This window comes from Papaver somniferum, chromosome 2, assembly GCF_003573695.1.
Source record: "Papaver somniferum cultivar HN1 chromosome 2, ASM357369v1, whole genome shotgun sequence".
Taxonomy (NCBI): Eukaryota; Viridiplantae; Streptophyta; class Magnoliopsida; order Ranunculales; family Papaveraceae; genus Papaver; species Papaver somniferum.
Genome location: NC_039359.1, coordinates 166,297,726 through 166,316,294, shown reverse-complemented (window position 1 = coordinate 166,316,294; position 18,569 = coordinate 166,297,726). Strand labels below are relative to the sequence as shown.

Here is an 18,569-nt window from a genome sequence, read left to right as displayed (position 1 = left end):
TTCAAGAGGGCGTTATACTGATAGTTGCCTACTTCAGTTGGAGTTCTCTGCACAGGTCTTATTGTGCTTGGTGTTTTCCTTGTTGTTGCAGCCAAGTGAATGCTCCTCTGCGCTCGGCTAGTAAATCCTTGCTGTTCCATTACCATTCTCTTATGCCACTTCTTTCATTCATTAACAGTGAGCTCAGCATTTTAGGAAGGGGGTTATTTGTGCATTATTTATTACCTGCACCTAAGGTCTATAGTAGTTGTCGGCTGCCAGTGGCTATTATAATGGTAACTACGATCTTCCTGGTGGCATTTCAGATTCTTCACATATTATTGTGGGTGCTACTTGATGTGGAAGTTCAAATTGATTCCACCTGAATTTTGTAGTGTGAGAAATGCTCGATGGATTGATACCAGTTTTATCTCACTTGTGTGCTTATGCGTAAACTGGAATTATAGAAGCCATCTGTTCTGCAAAGCTGAGGTCTATCATCAAGTTGCAGCAACCGCTCTGAGATTATCAAGTTGGCACTCAGATGATGCGACTCGACTTGTCAGTATAGGTTTGTTGTTCTTAACTTCATCCCTTACTAAAATTACGTTAACAACACGATTTTCAAACACCGCAACATATTTCCTGGGAACATCTAGTCCAACTGTTCTGCGCACAACTACCTACTTAAATGAGCTGGTGGAACTTCAAATTGCATTATGGTTGGATGTCTCCTCGAGATGGAAACTTAAAGCAAACGGTGCTATTATCTCAACTGTGTTGTGAAGATCTGTAGCCAAGTGCAACGGGTGATGGTTTGTATGCATATCAAGCTGGGAGTTGTGCAGATTATGGACCTGTTTTCTGTTGGGAAGCAAACCCAAGCTGGTTTAGCTCCATGGTTATATTTTAAAGGAGGAACTACTACCTTAATTAGTCATTGTACCTTGCAGTTAAGTGGTGCTTCTATTGGTGCCTCCTCAACAAAGAGTTACGACGACAAGGGACTAGTTTACCTTGGGGGAAGGAATACTCGAGAGTTAACTCTACAGGTTTATTTTCAGAGTGTAATTACAACTTTGAGACTCAAGAGGGCAGTCGAATGCTGGGCTTGGTATTTATGGGCCTCACATGGGATTTAAGTGGCAATATCAGTCAGCGATTCATGTAGTCTGCAGGGGAGGAACGTTGTTTGCTAGGCATGGAAATGAAGCATTTCAAAGTCTTGCCGGGGTATTTACTCGCAATGGGCTAATGTCATGTACCCGGCATGGTAAGGGAGTGTTGCTCATTAGAATGTTCATGCAATCCTTCATCCTTGAGGACAAGAATGTTTTCAAGGGGAGTGGAATGTCATGTACCCGTCATGGTAAGGGATTGCCCATATCCTATGTGAGTCTGTCTGTAGTAATGGTAGTGTTATTTAGTATAGTTAGGAGTTGTAATTAGTAGTAATCTGTATTGGTTGGTTGAGATGTAACCACCTGGTGAGTTAGTGGTCGTTGGATGGTAAGGAAGAAATGCCCATCTTTATAAGGCAAAATCTGTAATGAAAAACAGCAGTCGAGTTTTAATCAAATTCAATCGTTTATTCGATTTAGGCTTGATCCTTCAGGATTAAGAGAGGTTTGTCCTCAATCTATCTATCTAACCTTGTTATGTACATCTAGGTACATAACACATAACTTTCCCGGTAAACACACTATTTCTATGCATATTTCTCCAATCACTACATATCCAATAAAAATAAAATTAGTAAATCACCTGCATATACAATACTTCTTTTTGGAATCAAATTCAAAAGCTACAACCATAATATACACAATCGAATCCAAGAGTTACCTGGGGATGGAATACAATGTGCCTATCAAACCAAAAATTCACTTTTCCATTAAATAAAGACCCATTTGGCTCATAAAAACAAACACTCACCTGCAAAATCAAAGCACATCCAAATAAACAACAAAGAAAAAAAACGACCCTATATGTAGGGCAAAAAACTATACAAAGTGAAATAAGCAAGAAAACAAAAATAAAAATAGAACAGAGAAACGGAACAAACCATAACCTCCGTTAGTTTGTAATTCATGAGTCCTCGCATGCAAACCCAAAAACCAGTGAAATGAGTAAAATATAAGATACCAAAAATAAAAAGACACAAAGAAGAAACCCCAATCACACCTTTTTCGTACTAATAAACTTTTAACTGAAAAATCAAATCTCTTATTTGAATCTATAGTTTATGAAAAAGAAGAGAGTTGTGACTGAAAAACCAATACAATATCAATATCGAGTCAGATCCATGTATTATCACCTGCGAATAATCCATATTATCACCTGCGAACAATCATTACAAAATCAATCAGAGCATATGATATTACCTACGGTTTTGAATAGAAAATATAGAAAAGAAACAGAGAGAGAATAATTAGGTTTTGGATATACGTGTGTGGTAAATTAGTGCTTGTGTGCACTGGATAATAGACTCTCGTGGTGTTTTTGAATGAAACGTTAGTGGTGTGAAAACAACAGTTATTCTCATATAAAACAAATCAAATATCATGAATAATCATCCTCTAAAAGAGGAAGGATCCCTTCACACTTTTATTATCATACTATTTCACACGTTGAGCGTCATTTTTACGAATTAAAACCAAACCGTAACGGATTTGAAGCTAATATTTTGAGGATATGTTCCTCTTACTAAGTTATACATGCCTACCAAAAATAAGAAGATTCCGAAATACAAAACTTCACGATCTACCGGTCTTAATTTCAACGGCCAGAAATTCGCAGATTTTCAACGGCTCATTTTCAAAGTAGTAGATTATGATGTTATACGTCTCGGAACACACTCATTTTTGGTAGGCATGTAGAAATTAATAAGAGGAACATATCCTCAAAATATTAGCTTCAAATCCGTTACGGTTTGGTCTTAATTTATAAAAATGACGCCCAACGTGTGAGATAGTGTGAGGGGATCCCTCCTCTTCCCTCATCATAAAATCGTGACAAATACATAAAGAATAGAAAATAAGGTTACCATCTAGAATCGAGGTTTTAGGTCTGAAGGTAGATACCAAATATTCTGCATAGAAAAATAAGGTTGGTGGTGTTATTTGGCAAAATATTAGTGGTGTGAAAAATCAGGATGATCCTATTGGCTGAAAAATACTCCGGTGGGGCCAGAAGCTCTCAGAAGAGAGCTTTATTCAGCTTTTAACCACGCGAGAGGAAAATCACCTGAAATCATATTATTAATTTGTTCACGGTGAATGGATCATATTTACTTATCTTTCAACTCCAAGGTTATTGTGACCAATTTTTCCTTTCAAGCAATTGATTTCCATTCGGGAATCTAAAATAGACGCGGTCTATATTTCACGAAATACGGGAGATTAATTTTTAGATTTCTTTTCTTACCTGGTCCTTTTCATAAAGAAGAAAAAAAAACGAATACATTGAAATATGGTTTACGGTTTCTATTCTCTTAAGAAAATTGTAATCACCGAAAAATTAGTATTATCGCAAATTTTATTACCTCTACGGTATCTAATTATATGCATGGTTCATAAACCTCCGGCTAATTAAGTTTGGTATCTTCCTCAATTAGATGAAGATCATGTGATTTAATTTTATATGGTTTCTATTTTTTCTATACAAGAAACCATCTCTCAACCAAAATGGATTCTCCATATGCGATGACTAAATCAATTTTCTTTTCCCAATTGATTGATATCGATATATCGCAAAAATCAATTGATATTGATTTTTTGTTCTTCGTCGATTCTATGAGATGAGATGTAAATAAATTGGCATTCTAAATTAATTTTAAGCCAATATGTTTCTATTTCTTTACAAGAACCATACATCGACCAGAAAAGTGGATTTTTCCATTGCGGTGACTAAAACAACGATTTTTTTATTTTGTCGATACGAGAGTTTAGTAAATCGTGTAATAATTGGTGCTAATTCTCTCCATCGTTTCCATAATATTTGCATATTTTCTAAACTTTTTCCAAAAATGAGCGAAATCTTCGACCACATAATGGATTTTTTTTTCAACATCGATATCTATAACGACAATGATTTCTTTATTTTTTTGTAAAAAGAATCATTTAAGCCAATTGAAACTGGCTTATCTGTAAATCCTAGAAGTATGAGATGTCGTTATCAACAATTGCAAACATCAATGAATGGATAATTGCTTCATTCCTGAGGGATACTTAGAAATTTGTAGTTTTTCCTTGTATTATTCTCCAAAATTTGAAGTTCCACTTGTAGTTGGAATTATACACTAAAGATCAAAGGGTGCGCACCCAGTTTGATTAGCCAATATTATTAATCCTTGTAGTGACTAAGTTGATCTTGAAATTAATTCATTTTCATAAAGAAGTGTCCATAATTTTTATTTGCTTATCTTTTTGGAGTTTTATTTGCATATTTTATATGTTTTTGGTTGTAATCATAAAAATTCATGGTTGATGGTAAATATGTATGTCCATTAAAACTACATTTTTTTAATATCAACAGACATATTTCATAAGGAGTATATGTCCTCGATTTAATCGGATAATACTCCACGAACTTTTTTTCGTATATGAGATAATTATTTTCCCGCCATAATCAGGGGGAGACTATACATTACCAGACGTTTCTCTCACATTTTGATTAAATCGAAAAAGGCTGTTTAATAGGCGTGAAAATGTCTCATCTAGCTTTTATTATAAGCTTATGCCGTTTGAAACGGCAAACTCAATAACATCTGGCAAGCAAGTAGCATTTTTATATAGGCTACGGATAGCTCCAACAGAGACTATCATAATACAATTCACATTCTCAACACTACGCCAGAATTAATCTTTTTCGACAGACCAGGTCTGTCGTTAATAGATATTATTGATGGACCCTGCTTGTCAGCCGGCCTGTCATTTTTTAAGGTGTCGAACACACTAATTGATGGTGACCTACTGTCAATAATTGTCAGATGTAAACGACGATCTTTGCCTGTCAAATAATTACTATGTTTAGACGGGCAACCCTTGTCAATTATTCCAAAATTGAATTTCCAATATAAATAGTTTTCTTTTGTTGCTTAAATTGCAAATAAAAGTAACACGAAGAACTAAAAACACTTTGAAGACACATATTGTAAAAGTTCAATCTCATACAAATTCTTTGTCCAAACAACATCCAAGAAGACTAAAGACATCAAGAACGAAAAATAAAACAGAAAAAGGCTAAAGTGAGTATTAGAATACCAAAACAACAGTGGAAGCACTAGTATTATTTGTTGCTAACTCAGTGAAACTATGGGAAAGTGCATTCGAAGAAAAAATCTTCTTAAGAAGACTCTTACACTGCGAGCTGATTTCTTTCTTCATGGCCTCCACATCTACACCATCTCTAGACATGACAAGCCTGACCTGACTCTCACGACCATGCTCTGCCTGGAACCACCAAAAACAGTACCAGGCTCAGGGAGAAACATTGTCAGATCAATCTCATAGGCGCAGATATGATACCTTCATGAGTTTGAACCCTTAGCTTGACCAGATTGGTACTGTAACTTATCTTCCAGCATCGACGCTGTCATAACCACCCTCTCTCCATCAGATAAATGTAATAGGTGCCTCATACTTCCCCTGCGTATATACGTCTGGTCTATCAGGACATATACAACATGCATAAATTGGAGAACTAAATTTTGCGGAAAAAGAGAAAAAACATAAAGCTCGTGAGCACAATCTCTTTGAGCAGCCACATCTTGCTCAGACAATATATACGAACATCTTCTGTTTCCATTTGTTCATGCTCTACTCGCATCAGAACATATAATACTAGTGGTTCCATTAAGTATATTAAATCAAGGCATAATATGTTCATAAACTGAAGACAAAGCTATACTAACATATATAGCACATTTGAGCTAATGATAAAGATATAATCAAGTTAAACTATATTTAAGGAAACACTATGTTAGGATCGTAAGTAGAACAAGAAACGTATCTGTGTCAACCAGTTAAGGCAAGATATTAACGTTGGAAATATCAGGTTCAAAACACAGATGGAGATCAAAGGTAGCACATTTGAGAACAAAAAAACAATGAGAGTCAAGGTTCCCATCCTTCAAATAATAATCCGCACCTGATGCATTTCTGGTTAAAGCTTCTAGTTTCTCATCCAACACTTGCTTTTCAACCTTAAGTGTAGAGCTCTGCGCTTGAGCCTCTGCTGTTCTTGTAGATTCAGTAGTGACTCTTGCTCCTCAGTCTAGTGGAGTGATACCCGTTAGAATGATCACACGAGTAGCAATCTAGTTTTTAATTGCTTAAAAAAAATCATAGAAATAAATTATTTACTCTGTATTGTTCCTTTTCTGCCTCTTTTCGACGTTTCTTGGCCAACCGTAACTGGGTTGAGAGATCCTCCTACACTAAAGCAATAGAATTCAAAGATAGAGCAAAATGCAAGCAACCAAGTGAATCACACAAAATAATTATTAGGAAATCTAAAATTGAAGAAAAAGCTTTGTGATAGTGTGTACCCTTGCAACAGTTGCAGCATCTCTCTATTGCAACATCCCTGAGGGATTTCCTTAGTAATGGCACGGTGCTCTGTTCCTGCAATATCAATGCCAACAAAACACAAATTATAGGAATAAGAGAGAGAGAGAGAGAGAGAGAGAGAGAGAGAGAGAGGTATGCACTGGGCATTTACATTAAACACAAACAATTGGTTCCCTTACTGGGAAGATCATCACCAGTTTCGACCGTTTAGAACATATGACATGATGCCATGAGGGAGCCCATAAAAATTGATTCTCAACTTTTACCAAGTAAGTGACCAAATTTTTTAAGCGTTGTCTACATGTTTTATTCACAGCATAATCAACATATCATAAATTTGATAGAAGATGATAACAAAATGTAGCTATCCACAGTTGAAGGTTGAAATCATTTATACAGTTATAGTTTATAAGTTAAGATGCTTCACAGGACAAACATTCATCAGTTGAAAGCGAAAGAATGTTTGATGTTATCATGCATCAAGAGTTTGGAAACTCACCATTATCTGCTTAACAATTATAAACAACATCGATAGCTACTGCAAATGGGTACTCCCACATCGCTCGATCACCTTCTTGCTTTCGGAGAAGATCCTGAAAAGATTTATGCAAGCCAAAAAGGTTTGAGAACTTGGATAAGTTTACATGAATAACATGAGAACAAAGACACTGATAAGAGTACTGAATGGAAATATTTCTTCAAGATCCAATTAGTTCAAATTTTATTCAATTAAACTTTTGGTGTGCCATAAAAAACCAAAACTCAAAGGCTTATGCAGATGATAACAAATAAAACTTGGATTTATTCTCACCTGGTCTGTGGTTAATCCACATGACGGGCGATCATCACTATCTCTTATATGGGCACAAATGGAAGAGAGACTTTTACGAAGCCACGCAGCTGATCCTTCCACAACATCGTCTGAACAATATATACCAGAAGTTAGATTGGAACTCGCATATTATTTTATATGTAAACTCATAAACCAAAAACTTAAAGAAACTGTAACAAGTCTCATTCAGCAATTTGATAAATCACGGTTTCTGCCTGAAATTTAACAGCATGACATTAGATACTTGACATAGATTAATCTGCGGATCTTAAGTCCAACACTGAAAAGTGTTTAAGCAAATACATCTACAACAGGAAAAAAAAATCATGTTCAAAGCTACAACAGTCAACTTTTTCCCTTGCACAGGACAAATCATCTTCTTGGATACCACCATCTAATGACAATTTTCCTAGTGACGACAATCATGCTTTGATCACTCTTGGATAGATAACAAAATTTATGTTTGTTTCAAAAGAAATTAACTCATACCTTGGTCACAAAAGTTCCATCAGCTAATAAAGTTCAGCTGCGAGTTTAGTTGATTCAGTTGACTCCAGGTAGTAGCACGAGAATCAGAAGATAATCTACCACAAAATACAGAGATTTAATCTTGCAATGGAAAAGTTTGGATGTAAAATCAGAAGATAATCCCCAGGTAGTAGCATGAGTCAAAACAGAAATAAAGCAATAAAATAAATAATGATTAATTGGGGGATACTAAAACTAACCGGGGGATATTTTACTGTAACTGCCGGCATGGTTTTTCAATGCCGGCAATCCATCGACCATGCCGGTTTCATTGAAAAACCATGCCCGCATATATTCCCCAATTAGTTTAAGTATCCCCCAATTAATCATTCAAAATAAAGCGCATGATACAACTCTCCTGATATTTTCAATTTTAAAAATATCTTTCAAGTTTCCATAAAGATCAATTGCTAATCATGAGCAGCATGTTCCTGACACCAAGGAATTTTTATAACTACAATCAGTAACCATAACCATTTATATGGCCTGTTTAGAAATTAAAAAACCCTTTTCAACTGAGCTAGATAATGGTATCTTCTAAGGCCTTTTATCAAAGATCGACTGAGTGTTATCCTATACAGAAATGTTGAAGCTTTAAAAACGAACGTTCAATTTTCAGTTTTTCAAAGGAAAAATACTTGCATGTAACTATTCTCCAGTGGTTAGAGGTTCTCTTTTCAATGTGATCGAAGGAAACACATAGTATCCAATCTATTATTAGTGAAATGCATTTCAAGTTATCTATCTTACATAGATATGGTCAATCAATCTTCAAATATATTGGAGATAAAAAATGTGATGCCAAACTAGCTATGAACATCTAAAACTGACCCATCCAAGCAGAAATTCATTCGATGCTTGACCGAACAATTGCATAACAGTGCACACACATATGAAACCTCAAGACAAAACGAAAGCTAATATATATACAATCAATTGAAGGCTGAAATTGGTTAACTCACAAATCGACTAAACTTTGCCAATCTCAACACAAGGATTCAATCGTCGAAATCCTGGCTTCTAATGCATCGAATTTGTGATTCGCCTAAAAGAAAACAAAAAATATTCGGATAAAAGGAAAAAATCGAATCAAATTTGGGGAAAAAGAGAGGAGGTTAGAGAGTTTACTTCTGAAGTGAGAGAAATTCGTTCAGTGAGTAAATCTTCCCAAACAAATCTGATTGTTTAGTTAAAGTATAATCAGATTAAGAAGACTGAGATGAAGAAATAATCAGATCTGAGTTGGTGAGAATCGGCTAAGAAAGCGAGATGAGATTTTGTTTATTAAGATGAAGATTTCTGAGATTGAAATTAAACTCTCCAAATCAAATCCTACCATAAGAGATGAGACTGAAACTAATCCAGGGTTTCATTTTTCTCTTTTCTCCGGAGGAGAAGCGATGGAAATCAATCTGATGAATGAGTTAACTAAAATCGAGTAGGTGTAGGGGTGTGCAACGGACGGTTGCGGATTAGGGGTCACCCGCAACCAAACCGTCCAAGTTGCGGATTTGAAAAATCAAACCGTGACCGGCCCAATCATCCGCGGATCCGTGGATTGTACGGGTCGGTTGCGAATTAACCGCGGATTTGGTAAAAAAAAAAACTGTCAAGCAAGAAAAGAAGAAAACTCAAATTCCCAACTCATCATCACATCTCTGCTCATTGAGCACCGGAGTCTCGGCTCTTTGGTTCGATCAAGTTCCCATGTTGGGCCTGCTTGCTTAGTGACATCAAGCTAAAGAAGCAAATAAGCAATCCATTTTTGATATGGGCTTAGTGACATCACATTCAATTAGCTGGGCTTAGTGGCTTATAACTAATGGAGCAGAGTCAGATGCGGTGCGGGTGAATCCGCGGTTTTCAATATTCAACCGCACCCAAACCGCTAAAACGTGCGGATTTGAGAATCCCATCCGTATCCGGCCCATACGTTTTGCGGTTTGGGTGAAATCCGCAATTTTGCGGACGGATACGGGTCAAATCCGCTGTTCCGGTTTTTATGCTCACCCCTAAGAAGGTGGCTTGTTCTTATTTTGTTATGCCCGTCAAAAATGAAGCCCATTAAGGGCCTGACTGAATTTTGATAGCCTTGGCCCGTCAAAATGTATTAACAGTAGTCCCTTGTCAAATTTCTAAAGGAAAATTTCTTGTTTGGTCCTAAGCCCATAAGATTATTTATAGTAGGGTCCAACTGGATTTTACTCTTATCCTAAGGTCCAAAGTTATTTGAAAACATGGAAATGACTAATATACCCCACTGTTTAAGTACGTGTGAAATAACATACTTCTACCAAATCAGGATTTTATTTATCTGGAGGTCCAAATTTAATTAAAACATATAAAGGACCATAGATTTGAGTACATTTTTGCTACACTGTTTACAAATTTGAGTACTTCTACTATTTTATTTCTCAGTAATCTTCTCTCTTGCTGCATCACAATCTTCTTAGCTTAAACCACAACTGCAACAGCTACATCAACACCATTGTCATTTCAATTCAGCTGTAACACAGACTTGTTCTTCTTCCATGTTTACACAACACTACCATCTTCATAAACCCATTGAGACGAACATCTCATCCACTGATTTTGTTCACAGTAATCACCACATACAATTCCTCCTCTATCTCATATGTATCTTCAGTTTACATCAGCAACCCAACCTTCTATGTTCCTCCAAATCCATTTTCAGCACACCTTCTTTCAAACACACATCACAACCAATTTGTAACTTTATCAAGACCACCACCAATTTCACAAGCTTGCAAATCTGAACCAATATCAACTCTTGTTCCTATCATTCAAAATCTGTCATTTCTTGCAATAAGTTCTGAACTGCAGCTCCAGATCATCTCCATATCCAATTCCAGTACTAAATCAAACGTAACAAAGATCATTTATTTCAGTATTTCATATACGTACTGAATCAAACATAACAAAGAGCACTTCCTATCAGTATGTGACATATGTACTGAAGATTCATGAAAACACAAAGAGAAAGCACAAAGAAAATGGCGAGTACAAACCTGTGTATGAATCATTCGGAAAGTAGACATCAGTATACAATGAGCTGGTGCACTCTCTGATCCATGTAGAAAGGCATTTATGAAGGAACTGTCGGGACTATCAATTAATACCAGCATTACATAGCCTGGTTGCCAGAAGGAAGGCAAAATGATGATGTATGCATAGGAGTAAGTATTTGGATTGGATCACTCAGCATCAGACATGTTTTGAACCTGTAAATGTGACAAAGATGTAACAGTATTAATACACAGTATTTCACATATGTACTGATGGATCAATACTAAAACAAGTGAGAGATCTATGAAAAAAACAGAATCTAGGAGCAGTTTCTATGAGTATGCCATATATGTACTGCAGATCCATGAACTACAAATCAAACTGCATGACAAGAATAATTAAGGATCTATCAGAAATAGCAGAATCTAAGCACATAATATGGTATTTGACATATGTAATGATGGATCAAACTAAAAAAAGTGAGACATCTATGAAAGAAACAGAATCTAAGAGCAGTTTCTATGAGTATGCCATATATGTACTGCAGATTCATGAACTACAAATCAACTGCATGACAAGAATAATTAAGGATCTATGAGAAACAGCAGAATCGAAGCACATAATGCGGTATTTCACATATGTACTGACAGTGAGAGATCTATGAAAGAAACAAAATCTAAGAGAAGTTTCTATGAGTATGTCATATATGTACTGCAGTTTCATGAACTACAAATCAACTTCATGACAAGAATAATTAAAAATCTATGAGAAACAACAGAATCGAAGCACATAATACGGTATTTCACATACGTACTGATGGATCAAACTAAAAAAATGAGAGATCTATGAAAGAACCAGAATCTAAGAGCAGTTTCTATGAGTATTCCATATATGTACTGATGGATAATACGATCTGAAAGTACAAACAAATCGAAAACAGAAAAATAATAAAATCGATAGCTAAAATCATTAAAAACATGATAATCTAACCAAATAACAGAATAAATATGAACAAGATTCATAAAAAATAACAAAAACGACCGAGCTTTATGAGTATTCCGTATATGTACTGCTGGATAATACGATCTGAAAGTATAAACAAGCCTGATTTTGAAGCGAAAACAGAAAGATAATGAAATTGAAAGCATAGATCTCTCACTTTTTTAAGAATCTATGAGAAACAACAGAATCGAACAATCACAAAGAAGATTTATAAAAACAAAAACAACAAAAGAAATTCACAAATAGAAATATAAACAATGTAAATCACAGAAATCATTAACATAGAGAACATCATTATAATCGAGTTACCAAAATCATGAAATCGATCTAATCCTTATGATTCAGTTGAAAGCATAACAGAAAACAAAAAAAAACATTATAGAAAAGATTAGATAACATACCTGCAAAAAGAGGACGACCTTCAGAAACCCTACGTCTAAATTCACCAGCACCAACAACAGCAGAAGAAAGAGAAAGGAGAGAAGAAAACCGATCTGAATTTTTTTGATCGAGAATATAGAAAACTTACATTGTTATTTGTTAGGTGAATGTTATTTTAGGAATTTTTGAAATACACATCTTTGGTCCCGCACGCGTACAGGACCTGGGCTTAAAAAATTTGGTCCATTTTCATGTTTTCTTTTAATTATGGACCTATGATTAGTGGGATTTAATGGGTGGACCTGCCACTAACTAAGAACACTATAATGGTACCTATTGGTAATTCCTAGATTTCTAAAAGGACCCATGTCAATTTTATCCCGATTTGGCATAGTGCAGATTTCATATCCCCTCATTTGAATAGTAGGAGGTTATCATGCTCGTGGCGCTGGTACTAGTAAATTTTTGAATTTTTCAAAGTATGCAACACTGGAAATTATGTGAGATCGTGAAAAGCTAAATATAGTCGAATATTCATTTACAATAGCTACTGAAATAAATCATGGTGGTTGCGCACTCCTCTGCAGAGGAATATCGACATATGTGATTGGTTGGCATACAATCCAAATTAAATTGGATTGATTTTTCGATTAAAGCAATTTTGGATTCATGACTTAATACCAAGCCTATTAATTACAGTTTGGTGCAGTCATATTGCGTCTTTATACGAGAAACTTTTTCGTTGTAAAAACGACTTGAGGGTTTTGTTCTTCTCTCATACTATAGGATTGATTCAATAATTGTTCTCCTAATATAATGCATTTCGGTGTGGTAGTTATTAAAGGACTCATATTGCATTTACACAAGAAATGCGGTGGAGAACATATTCAAATTTGTAATCCTTGTAGGATTCATATTATATTAAGACAACCACCTGATTAACAATCCTTTATGTGTTTTTAGAAATTTGGTACAAAACCAAAAATCCGGATTAATTAAGTTGATGTTATCAGCTTTTTAGGTCTCCTAATTAAGTATTCCTTAGAAACACTAAAATCCACGCTTTGGCAGCATGAATTCTACTATTTTCATTTATTAAAACTGCAGTTAGAATTAAGCTAGCTTAAACTCGTCTTTGACATAGACTAGAGTTATGATTTTGATGCTCGTTTTCTGCAATACTCATATAGTTTGAGTTAGCATCCATAAATCATCAAAAGTTGTATTTTTTTCCTTCGTTTCAGGTTTTGTCCCATGTGGTTTTCCTGACAAGGTTTTAACGACGCAACATCTCGTTGACATTTATTATTTTATTTTATTTTTCAAAATGTTGATATTTGTGCTCTTTTTTCTTTGTCCAAGTTTTTTCCCATTGGGTTTTACTGGCGAGGTTTTAGTGAGGCAATTTAATTCAACATGGTGGTCATCCAAAGAGGAGTTGTATCAATTTTGGTTATTTGGTGGATTTCCACCACTAACTAGGTCATTTTTTTAGACCACATCAATATAATCATATCCTATGAATTTGGATATCTTTCTAATCCATATAAGGTATGATCACAAATTTTGTTCACCCATGGTACTGTAACTACATATTGGCACTTTGTTGAAGAGACTACATCAACTACTTCTGCAAATCATCTCCGAGAAGCTAGCAATCCAAGACACAAGTACTGAATGTATTTAAAGAAGCGTGAAGACTCGAAACACTACCATTAGAAGACTAACACAAAATAAGACTTCATTAACTGGGAAATTTCTCACGAAAGCATGTTATCTCCAGTATTCAAGAAATTCGTTTATCGAAATTGGCTCGACTCGAAAATTGGTAAGCCAAGATTTAACTGAAGTACTTATCAGGGGAAGTATCAAATTAGATGGTATTTTACTGGACTATCACGTTGTACTCTTTTTCCTTCATCAAGGTTTTTCCCATTGAGTTTTCCTTGTCAAGGTTTTAATGAGGAAACATTTGCGTGTCCAAATATTTTCTAAGTTTTCTCAATTGTACTCTTTTCCCTTCAATCAAGTTTTATCCTTTTGGAATTTCCTGAGAAGGTTTTAACGAGGCAATTAGCTTAGACACAATGTCATCAGGGGAGTGTTATAAACGTGTAATTAAGTTAAGAATATCTAAGGCGAATCTCGTTTATTACTGGGATGCCCTTGTGTCTAGCCCTATAAATAGAGGCTCTAATGTTCGTGTATTACGCTAATGAATATAATTTCTCTATCTCTTCTTCCCCTTTATTTTGTGTCTCATTCTCTATTTTCTAGTTTACAATAAAAACAAAATCATATCCCCCATTTCCATCTTCACTTCTTATTAATCTCTTTTAGGGGTTAGGGTTTTGAAACCCAAATATTTCCCATTCCCTTTCAAATTCTAAATTTTCCCCGTTCCCCGTTCCCTTTCAAATTCTCTTCTCCTTCTCTGTCGGCTCCTCACTTTGAAAACGATTATTTTTTTTTACATTCAGAAGTGATGAAGATCATGCCGGAAGTAATGAAGACAATGCCGGTAGTGATGAAGACATGCCGGTAGTGATGAAGACCATGCCGGAAGTGATGAAGACCATGCCGAAAATAATTTTTTTACATCGCCGGAAGTGATGAAGACCATGTTGGAATTCATGTGACTGTAACGACCCTTAGACTAGTCAAAAGACGATTTAGCCGTTAATAACTCAATTAATTAAATGTGAACAATAATTAACAAAAAATAATCTAATAATAGTTTGGAAATGAAATTAGTACCACTAGATAAATTTCGAAGAGTTATGCGAAATGGACTACAAGAACGCGCAAATCGGATACCAGACGAAGAAGACATCGCAATCCGAAATTTAGATGTTAAAGTTGACTAAAGTCAACTTCCGTTGACCTCACCGTTAACCGACGAACCTTGACCGTTTGACCGCTGACCGGGCCTTCAGAATTTGATCGGAACTTAGCTTAGTAATTAGGTTAGCCCTTAGTGAGTTCATAGGATTGGTGGTAGTAATACCTTAGAGTGTAAAAGGAGTGTTAACCTATCTTTCTAGTTATTTAAATTTGAATATTAATACTTTGGGGAAGTTTTATCTGCTTCTTCTTCTGTTTTAGTGTGAGTAGGTGTTGTTGAGTTTTGGTGTGGTTTTGGGTTCGAGTCATTTGAGTTCAAGGTGGTGGTATTGGTGTTACAATTTTTGAAGGAAAAATATATAGAGCTAGGATAATTATAAACCATTAAGTAATTTTCTTTTAAGAGGAAAAGAGAAAGAAGATAAGTTGATGATGAAAGTTGTGATGTTTTTTATGAGAGAGTAAGGTTGATGTATAGATTACAAGATTAAGTAAACCAATATAGTTAGTACGTTGAGATGATCCTAGTTAGATGAGTAACGGTGATATGGTTTGATGATGAAATTAATTGGAAATACGGTGTGGGTAGTGAAGATGAATAATCAAAGCTTGTTGATGATGCAACCTAGCTAAACTAATCAAGGTAATGATTTCTAGATGATCCTAGCATGTTTATATTAGTTGGGTAACTTTTAGATATTGATTATGTGTTAAAATCAACTGTGTTTGCATGATAATCATGATTTATGTTTATTGAAATAGGTATTAGATATTCACCCTCTCTTTCCTCTCCCCTCTCTCTAGAACTTTCCCCCCCTAAACTAAACCCCCTTTCCGATCTAAGCTTTCCCTGCTCAGATTTGGTCTCTAAGACCAGATCTGGGCAGGTTAATGTACATAGATTAGTTTTTTTGTTCTTTTTAGGGTGTTCCATTGGCTTCTCGTTTTATTCCTTAATTTTTTTCTTCGTTTTGTTTTTCTTCCTCTTTCAGCTCTGCATCTTGTCTTGTCCATCAATGGGTTATAGCGATCTGATTTTCCATGAGGTTTCTGGTTTTGCTTTGGTGCACAGAGATGGGTTCTTCACACCGATTTTCGATTGTAGTGTTTATAGTTAAGGTATGGTGTTTGTTGGCGGATCTGCTTGATCTAATTTACATACTCAAGCCTTTTACGATGATTTCTTCTGGGTTTCTGTTCTTATACAAAAAAGAGGTCTTCATGGGTTTTGAACAAGGGTTTTCAATTTCTAAGTGATGCTGATGATGTTTTTGCTAATCCATCTATTTGATCATCTTCTCTATTCAATCTAATATCATTTAAAAATCACTGATTTCTTCATGCTAAGGTACTTGTTTATTGAAGAAAAAAGTGGCGACGATCTTGCAATGGTGGATGGTTTGGGAAGATGGTGTGCTTACCAAAATGGATTTTGCACTGGTAGGGGTCTGGTCAGAAAGGCGGTAGAATTAGAATTCGTTTGACTTGAAGTATTTCCTAAATCTTTAGCTCCTGTTAGGGCTAGGGTTTATTTGGGCTTTTTCATTGGGCCATCAACTAGTTGATTGGTGTTGTTTTCTTGGGTGTTCCTTTCATAATTTATGAAAGTATATAATTGGGTTTCCATGTGGGATTTTATCTTGTATGAAAGTTTGTGATCGGGTTTTTACGTCGAATTTTATCCTCTGTGTGGGTTGCGGGCTGCTCAATATCGTCTGTAACATTTCTTTATTATTATATATAAAACTATCTTTATCGATCAAAAAAAAATGATAATCATGATTTTATATGGTGGTACTTGTTTCACTGTCCGATATGTAGAGACTTTATTAGATATCTTAGAGTGATATCTATATATAGCTCTATAAATGATAATTGTAGTACGTTGGATGGGTTTTCTGTTGATATAAAGTTTGTTCAATTAAGTTGAGTATCGAGTGAGATATCAGTGTCAGAAAATTAGTCGACGCAGCCAATACTATATAAAAACAGTCACGATGATCAATATGCATGGGACTATTTATATATTTTAGAGTTGGATATTAAAAATATTCATTGCGCATAAAGTGTAGAGGATGATCCCGTGATTCTAAGGAGGGAGCCGTATTTTGATTAGTTTGGATTTATAGGTTGTATTCTAGAGACCTTAGAAAGTGACCACATGAGCTGAGTTTTGAGTTCAACACTTAGAATAATTTCAGAGGATTAGTGAAGAAGATGACTGAGTCAGCTAACCTATCTGACTCGATGTGAGTTTGACTAGTTCGGGTAGTGGACCGGGTAATCGGGTCAGGTTGTGGGTTAATCCGATGGAGCAGTAGAGGGGTAGCGGTCCGGACTGGTGGGTCGTACGGGGTCAGGCCCATGAGTTAGGGCTTAAGGGCAGAAATAGTATTTTGAGTTTTCGGACCACTTATGATATGAATTAGCTTTCATTTCCTTCTGCAAAGTTGTAGGATTTTTCGAGAGCTTCCCGATGATACCCAATATGACCATATTTTGATAAGTAGATGTTGTTTTATACAAAAATTACTTATTACCAGGTTACGGAACCATTAATAGAACTAGAACCGTCAGTTATTTGACTTAGCCTATAACTGGAGACTTGTATGAAATTATGTTATGAGCCTTGTATGAGCCTTTTGGATAATATTTTAGAGTGCTTGTGTGATTAACAGTTAGTCGTTATTAACAACGATCGATACAAAGGATGATCCAGTGGATTGAACATCTCGAGGTAGGCGAGGCTTGTCAACAAAAGAGGTGGGAATTGATAACGAACTCTCTTGTATTCATTATTGTTTTATAAATCTATTTATATTTCGAAAGGCATGCATATCTTTGCTAGTATATGATAGTGAATGCACGTATTATATGTGTGTAATACAAACTAGTTTTCTTTTACATTTTGGGATGAGTTTGGATCTTTAGAAAAAACTAATATTTGTGTTTTGGGAGTATTTACTTATCTTCAAAATGTGATTCTTTCCATTGACTGGAAAGTGGTTACAATCTTTATTTATTGTTAGCATGAAAGGGAGAAGTTTCTTTTTGATTGGTGTAAGATGTGTTGCGCCTAAAAATTATAACTAATTTATTGCAATCTAATAGGCTGGTCTTGTGCACTATTACCGTATATACCGTATTAGAGCAACGCATGTCTCATACATGAATGTTTACTTTTCTTTTAAATTACTTTCAAAAGATATTATAATATGGTTTGGTGTTTAGAAAGAATGATGTTGAGAATATTATATATGATTGTTGGATTTACGCGTGGGCGGATTGTGGGCTCTCCACTGTGTAAGGACTTAGACCGGATATAATGTTGTTACCATTATATCTCTTGATACTTGCTATGTAGAGTGCACGAAGAATGAGGTACTGGTAAGGTACATATCGTTTTA

At 35.4% G+C, this 18,569-nt stretch overlaps 1 long non-coding RNA gene across 4 annotated transcripts; it reads right to left on the bottom strand.

Annotated features, from left to right (window-relative positions):
• Positions 1 to 5,092: 5,092 nt before the first annotated feature.
• On the bottom strand, positions 5,093 to 9,314 carry LOC113349686. 4 transcript variants are annotated; one of them, XR_003360323.1, is made up of 10 exons: positions 9,037 to 9,314; positions 8,871 to 8,953; positions 7,870 to 7,964; positions 7,360 to 7,469; positions 7,048 to 7,141; positions 6,527 to 6,602; positions 6,342 to 6,410; positions 6,127 to 6,252; positions 5,505 to 5,624; positions 5,093 to 5,429 (listed from the first exon to the last, which is right to left on the bottom strand). It is a non-coding gene; the product is annotated as an uncharacterized LOC113349686 (long non-coding RNA). The 4 variants fall into 4 exon arrangements; XR_003360324.1 differs by having other exon boundaries at positions 5,093 to 5,624; positions 6,342 to 6,415; XR_003360322.1 differs by having other exon boundaries at positions 5,093 to 5,624.
• Between the last annotated feature and the right edge of the window lie 9,255 nt (positions 9,315 to 18,569).